Genomic DNA, 7032 nt, shown 5'->3' on the forward strand with positions numbered 1-7032 from the left:
CCAGGGGTCTGCCCAGGAAGGGGACCACTCCAGGAGGGTGTCAGTGGACAGGAGGTCAGCATACACAGTCAATGACAAAGGGGATGCCAAGTTAGACCCTGAAGAGGAACCTAAAGGAGAGTATATATTCTTTATCTTCACTTCAGTGCAGGGGAGGACTGGGCCAGGGGGGCAATTGCCCCCTGGGCTGCTCTGATGCCCTGTAGAAAGGCTGCACTGCTTCCGCCAAAGACCTGCCTAAAGGATTCCTGGTAAAGAGAAGTAAAAAGTCCCTCTCACTGACCTACTGAGTGTGGATTAAAGACAAGGACAGAGTGCAGGCCAACCCCCCCCCCCCCCGTCTCCCACCATGGATGGTGTAAACTGTGTCTGAGCAGAGGCGGGTTCCATGCCCCACTGGAGACTGTTCTCCCCTGGCCAGCCCTGACCAAGCTCCCCCCAAACACCCCCTGCTGGCCAGATAGGGAACTCAGATTCAGCCGGTGAGTAGAGAGTACCTGGAGCAGGGCTTCAGCTTGGAATGGGGGTCAAGAGGAGGACGGGAAGAGGGAGAGTGGGAGGGGGCTGGGTCACTGCACCATGGGCTTCTGGTTTGTACTTGCCCCCTAGGCCGAAAGCTGCCAGTCTGCCACTGCTTCAGTGGCAAGGTGAAGCAGCGGCCTTGCCGCATTCTACAGTCAGTTGTCCTCAGGAATTGTGCATAGTTCAAGTTGAAGTATCCCACTCATCCCTTCTCCCATCCAATTTCAAATAAAAACACAAAAAAAAATTACCATTTTTAGGCCTCAAACTGCCGGGAGTGCCAATTTTGGTTAAGATGACCATTTTTGGTCTCCAAGAGCCGGGAATGCTGTTTTTGGTGAAGATGACAATTTTTGGTCTCAAAGGGTCGGGAATGACGTTTTTGGTTAAGCTGACCATTTTTTGTCTCAAAGGACCAGTAATGTTGTTCTTGGTCAAGATGACCATTTTTGGTCTCCAAGGGCAGTAAGTGTCGTTTTTGGTCAAGATCACCATTTATGGTTTCAAAGGGCCAGGAGTGTCATTTTTGGTCAAGATGACCATTCGTGGCCTCCAAGGGCCGGGAGTGTTGTTTTTGGGCAAAATTAAAATTTTTGGGTCTCCAAGGGCCAGGAGTGACGTTTTAGATCAAAATGAACATTTTTAGGCCTCCAAGGGCCGGGAGTGTCGTTTTTGGTCAAAATTACCTTTTTTGACCTCCAAGGGCAGGGAGTGCCATTTTTGGTCAAAATGACAATTTTTGGGCCCTCTAGGGCCAGGAGTGCCGTTTTTGGTAAAGATGACCATTTTTAGGTATTCAAGGGCTGGGAGTGTCCTTTTTTGGTCAAGATGACTATTTTTAAACCTCCAAGAGCCAGGAGTGCTGTTTTTGGTCAAAATGACTATTTTTATGCCTCCTAGGGCCAGGAGTGTTGCTTTTGGTCAAGATGACCATTTTTGGCCTCCAAGGGCCGGAAGTGTCGCTTATGGTCAAAATTACCATTTTTGGCCTCCAAGTGCCAGGAGTGTCGTTTTTGGTCAAAATGACTATTTTTGTCCTCCAAGGGCCACGAGTGCCATTGTTGGGCAAGATCACCATTTTTAGGATTTCAAGGGCTGGGAGTGCTGGTTTTGGTCAAGATGACCATTTTTTAGCCTCCGAGGGCCAGGATTGTCGTTTTTGGTCAAGATGACCATTTTTTGGGCCTCCTAGGGCCGGTAGTGCAATTTTTGGTCAATATGACCATTTTTAGGAATTCAAGGGCCGGAAGTGTCGTTTTTGATCAAGATGACCATTTCTAGGCCTCCAAGGGCCGGGAGTATCATTTTTGGTCAAGGTGATTATTTTTAGACCTCCATGGGCCGGTAGTGTCAATTTTGGTCAAGTCGACCATTTTTGGCCACCAAGGGCCGGTAGTGTCGTTTTTGGTCAAAATTACCATTTTTGGCCTCCATGGGCCGGGAGTGTTGTTTTTGGTGAAGTTGACCATTTTTTGGCTGGTAGTGTCGTTTTTGGTCTCCTAGATCAATTTTTGGCCTTCCGGGGCCGGGAGTGTGTTTTTGGTCTCCTAAAACCATTTTCATCCTCCCATGGATGGAAGTGCGTTTTTGGTTTCCGAGGACCATTTTCAGCCTCCCAGGACCGGGAGTGTGTTCTTGGTCTTCCAGGGACGGGAGTGCCTTTTTTAGTTTCCCCAGGACCGAATTTGGCCTCCCAGGGGCAGGAGTGCGTTTTTGGTCTCTGAGGACCAATAGCAGCCACCCTGGGATGGAGTGCGTTTTGGTCTCCAAGGACAAATTTCAGCCTCCTAGGACCAGGGAGTGTGTTTTTGGTCTCCTAGAACCATTTTCGGCCTCCCAGGTCTTGGAGTGCCTTTTCGGATCTCTGAGGGCCATTTTTGGCCTCCCAGGGCCAGGAGTGCATTTTTTTTTGGTTTCCGAGGACCAGTTTCGTCCTCCCAGGTGCCGGGCTTGTGTTTTTCGTCTTCGAGGCCTTCATTTTTGGCCTCCCAGAACCAGGAGTGCGTTTGTCGTCGATTGATATGAGGATGGGGTCTCTTTAATGATAGATAGGAGGGTGAGGTGTCTTTAAAAGCAGGTATGGGGTCTCTTTAATAATAGATTTGGGGGCGGGGTCTCTTTATTGAGTGATATGGGGATAGGGTCTCTTTAATGATAGATTTGGGGGCAGGGTCTCTTTAATAGCGGAAAGGGCCGCCATCAGGGGGGGACAGCCGATACACATGTAGGGGCCCCGAGCGCCTGGAGGGGCCCGGGACCCGGCATCCAGGAAGTGTGCAGGAGACAGTAGCCAGGGGACATATAAGGCAGGAGAAGCGCCGAAGGATACGTGCATAGTAAACATAGTAAACTAGCTGGCAGGGCTGGGACTCGGGAGATGTTATGAGGGAGGGACTTAAGAGCCTTTCAGATACTCATTGGCTGCGGAGGTAACAGGAGGGGGGCTGATTCGCCTCCTGCTGCCTCCTTAGCCAATGGGTACACAGGGTGCACTGTCCATCACTGCACTGATCAGACCCTCCATTCTCCTTTATGGAGTGTTAGATGTAAATGGGATTGATTCATTTGAAATGCAGATTTAAACTATGTATGGGCAGGCTGAAGGTACCCAAGTTGATCGATCGATCAACTTGAGTACAACGTACAACCAGTCTGTCAGATTTTACATATGCTTATCGCTAGCAGCTCTTGTAGCCGCTGGCAATGATCACTGTGTTTTCCTGGCAGGGGCGGCACCGGGAGAACACAATGGCTCCGCAGGAGGGTTTCCCCTGTCTGTGTTGATGGGGAAATCAAGCAAAAATGTTTTTCCTGCAAGCCATGGGACAAAAAACAAATGTTTTTTCAATTCTTCCATAATTTAGCCAAAATGGGAAAAAAAAGATGTTTGCTTTGTATATTCTTAAGTTTTATACAGAACAGGGTTATATCATTGCAGGGGATTTCCCCTCACTTCCTGTCTTGGTGTCACCGGGACAGGAAGTGAGGGAATCTCCCGGTGGGGATATAGCCAGCAATTGTTTCCTTGTATATATAATATATAATATGGAAATTATAAGGCAACAATTGCAAGCCATTTCCCCACAGTGAGATTCCCCCACTTCCTGTTCTGGTGACACTAAGACAGGAAGTGAGGGGAAATCTCATGCAATGATATAACCCTATTAGAAATTCTAGCTTCGTATAAAAAGTATACATAAAGTAAGCACTTTGTTTCCAAAGTGGCTAAATTATGGAGGAGTTAAAACCCCATAGTGTGATCCTGGGATATGACGCTGTGCTCATACACAGATGAATGTGTCTGTTCATTGTGTCTGTGCTGAATTATCCTGGATTCCTGAATTCCTGGAAGAGGAGGACATGGGACATGGGATGGGACTGGAGGAGGAAGAGGACATGGCATGGAATAGAACATAGGATGGAGGAGATGGCACTGGAGGAGGACGACATGGTACTGGAGGAGGAGAACGACATGGGACTGGAGGAGCAACAGGGCATGGGATGGAGATGGGACTGGAGGAGGACGACATGGGACTGGAAGAGGAGAACGACATTGGGACTGGAGGAGCAACAGGGCATGGGATGGAGGAGGACATAGGATGGATGAGATGGGACTGGAGGAGGAGGACATGTGACTGGAGGAGAAGGACATGGAATAGAGGACATGGGGTGGAGGAGGAGGAAAATGACATGGGATGGAGGAGATGGGACTGGAGGAGGATAAGGACATGGGATTGAGGACATGGGGTGGAGGAGGAGGATAAGGACACGGGGTGGAGGAGGAGGATAAGGACACGGGATGGAGGAGGAGGATAAGGACATGGGATAGAGGACACGGGGTGGAGGAGGAGGATAAGGACATGGGATAGAGGACACGGGGTGGAGGAGGAGGATAAGGACATGGGATAGAGGACACGGGGTGGAGGAGGAGGATAAGGACATGGGATAGAGGACATGGGGTGGAGGAGGAGGATAAGGACATGGGATAGAGGACATGGGGTGGAGGAGGAGGATAAGGACATGGGATAGAGGACATGGGGTGGAGGAGGAGGATGATAAGGACATGGGATAGAGGACATGGGGTGGAGGAGGAGGATGATAAGGACATGGGATGGAGGAGGGGGATAAGGACATGGGATTGAGGACATGGGGTGGAGGAGGAGGATGATAAGGACATTGGATGGAGGAGGAGGAGAAGGACATGGAATAGAGGACATGGGGTGGAGGAGGAGGAAAATGACATGGGGTGGAGGAGATGGGACTGGAGGAGGATAAGGACATGGGATAGAGGACATGGGGTGGAGGAGGAGGATAAGGACATGGGATTGAGGACATGGGGTGGAGGAGGAGGATAAGGACATGGGATGGAGGACATGGGGTGGAGGAGGGGGATAAGGACATGGGATTGAGGACATGGGGTGGAGGAGGGGGATAAGGACATGGGATGGAGGACATGGGGTGGAGGAGGGGGATAAGGACATGGGATGGAGGACATGGGGTGGAGGAGGGGGATAAGGACATGGGATGGAGGACATGGGGTGGAGGAGGAGGATAAGGACATGGGATTGAGGACACGGGGTGGAGGAGGAGGATAAGGACATGGGATGGAGAACACGGGGTGGAGGAGGAGCATAAGGACATGGGATAGAGGACATGGGGTGGAGGAGGAGGATAAGGAAATGGGATTGAGGACACGGGGTGGAGGAGGAGGATAAGGACACGGGATGGAGGACACGGGGTGGAGGAGGAGGATAAGGACATGGGATAGAGGAGGAGGATAAGGACATGGGATAGAGGACATGGGGTGGAGGAGGAGGAAAATGACATGGGGTGGAGGAGATGGGACTGGAGGAGGATAAGGACATGGGATAGAGGACATGGGGTGGAGGAGGAGGATAAGGACATGGGATAGAGGACATGGGGTGGAGGAGGAGGATAAGGACATGGGATAGAGGACATGGGGTGGAGGAGAAGGATAAGGACATGGGATAGAGGACATGGGGTGGAGGAGGATAAGGACATGGGATAGAGGACATGGGGTGGAGGAGGATGATAAGGACATGGGATGGAGGAGGGGGATAAGGACATGGGATTGAGGACATGGGGTGGAGGAGGAGGATGATAAGGACATCGGATGGAGGAGGAGGAGAAGGACATGGAATAGAGGACATGGGGTGGAGGAGGAGGAAAATGACATGGGGTGGAGGAGATGGGACTGGAGGAGGATAAGGACATGGGATAGAGGACATGGGGTGGAGGAGGAGGATAAGGACATGGGATTGAGGACATGGGGTGGAGGAGGAGGATAAGGACATGGGATGGAGGACATGGGGTGGAGGAGGAGGAAAATGACATGGGGTGGAGGAGATGGGACTGGAGGAGGATAAGGACATGGGATAGAGGACATGGGGTGGAGGAGGAGGATAAGGACATGGGATGGAGGACATGGGGTGGAGGAGGGGGATAAGGACATGGGATGGAGGACATGGGGTGGAGGAGGAGGATAAGGACATGGGATGGAGGACACGGGGTGGAGGAGGGGGATAAGGACATGGGATGGAGAACACGGGGTGGAGGAGGAGCATAAGGACATGGGATAGAGGACATGGGGTGGAGGAGGAGGATAAGGACATGGGATGGAGGACATGGGGTGGAGGAGGAGGATAAGGACATGGGATGGAGGACATGGGGTGGAGGAGGGGGATAAGGACATGGGATGGAGGACATGGGGTGGAGGAGGAGGATAAGGACATGGGATGGAGGACACGGGGTGGAGGAGGGGGATAAGGACATGGGATGGAGAACACGGGGTGGAGGAGGAGCATAAGGACATGGGATAGAGGACATGGGGTGGAGGAGGAGGATAAGGACATGGGATGGAGGACATGGGGTGGAGGAGGAGGATAAGGACATGGGATGGAGGACATGGGGTGGAGGAGGGGGATAAGGACATGGGATGGAGGACATGGGGTGGAGGAGGAGGATAAGGACATGGGATGGAGGACACGGGGTGGAGGAGGGGGATAAGGACATGGGATGGAGAACACGGGGTGGAGGAGGAGGATAAGGACATGGGATAGAGGACACGGGGTGGAGGAGGAGGATAAGGAAATGGGATGGAGGACACGGGGTGGAGGAGGAGGATGATAAGGACATGGGATAGAGGAGGATGATAAGGACATGGGATAGAGGAGGAGGATAAGGACATGGGATAGAGGACATGGGGTGGAGGAGGAGGAAAATGACATGGGGTGGAGGAGATGGGACTGGAGGAGGATAAGGACACGGGATGGAGGACACGGGGTGGAGGAGGAGGATAAGGACACGGGATGGAGGACACGGGGTGGAGGAGGAGGATAAGGACACGGGGTGGAGGAGATGGGACTGGAGGAGGAGGACATGGAATTGGACTCAGTGGGACTGCCAGTGGGCGGGCCCAGGGGAATGTAGATGGTCAGGTCTAGGGATATGGGGGTGGGTGGGGACTCTTTATTGATAGATATGGGGGTG

The sequence above is a fragment of the Pelophylax lessonae genome (assembly GCF_965119305.1).
Source record: "Pelophylax lessonae genome assembly, chromosome: 7".
NCBI lineage: Eukaryota > Metazoa > Chordata > Amphibia > Anura > Ranidae > Pelophylax > Pelophylax lessonae.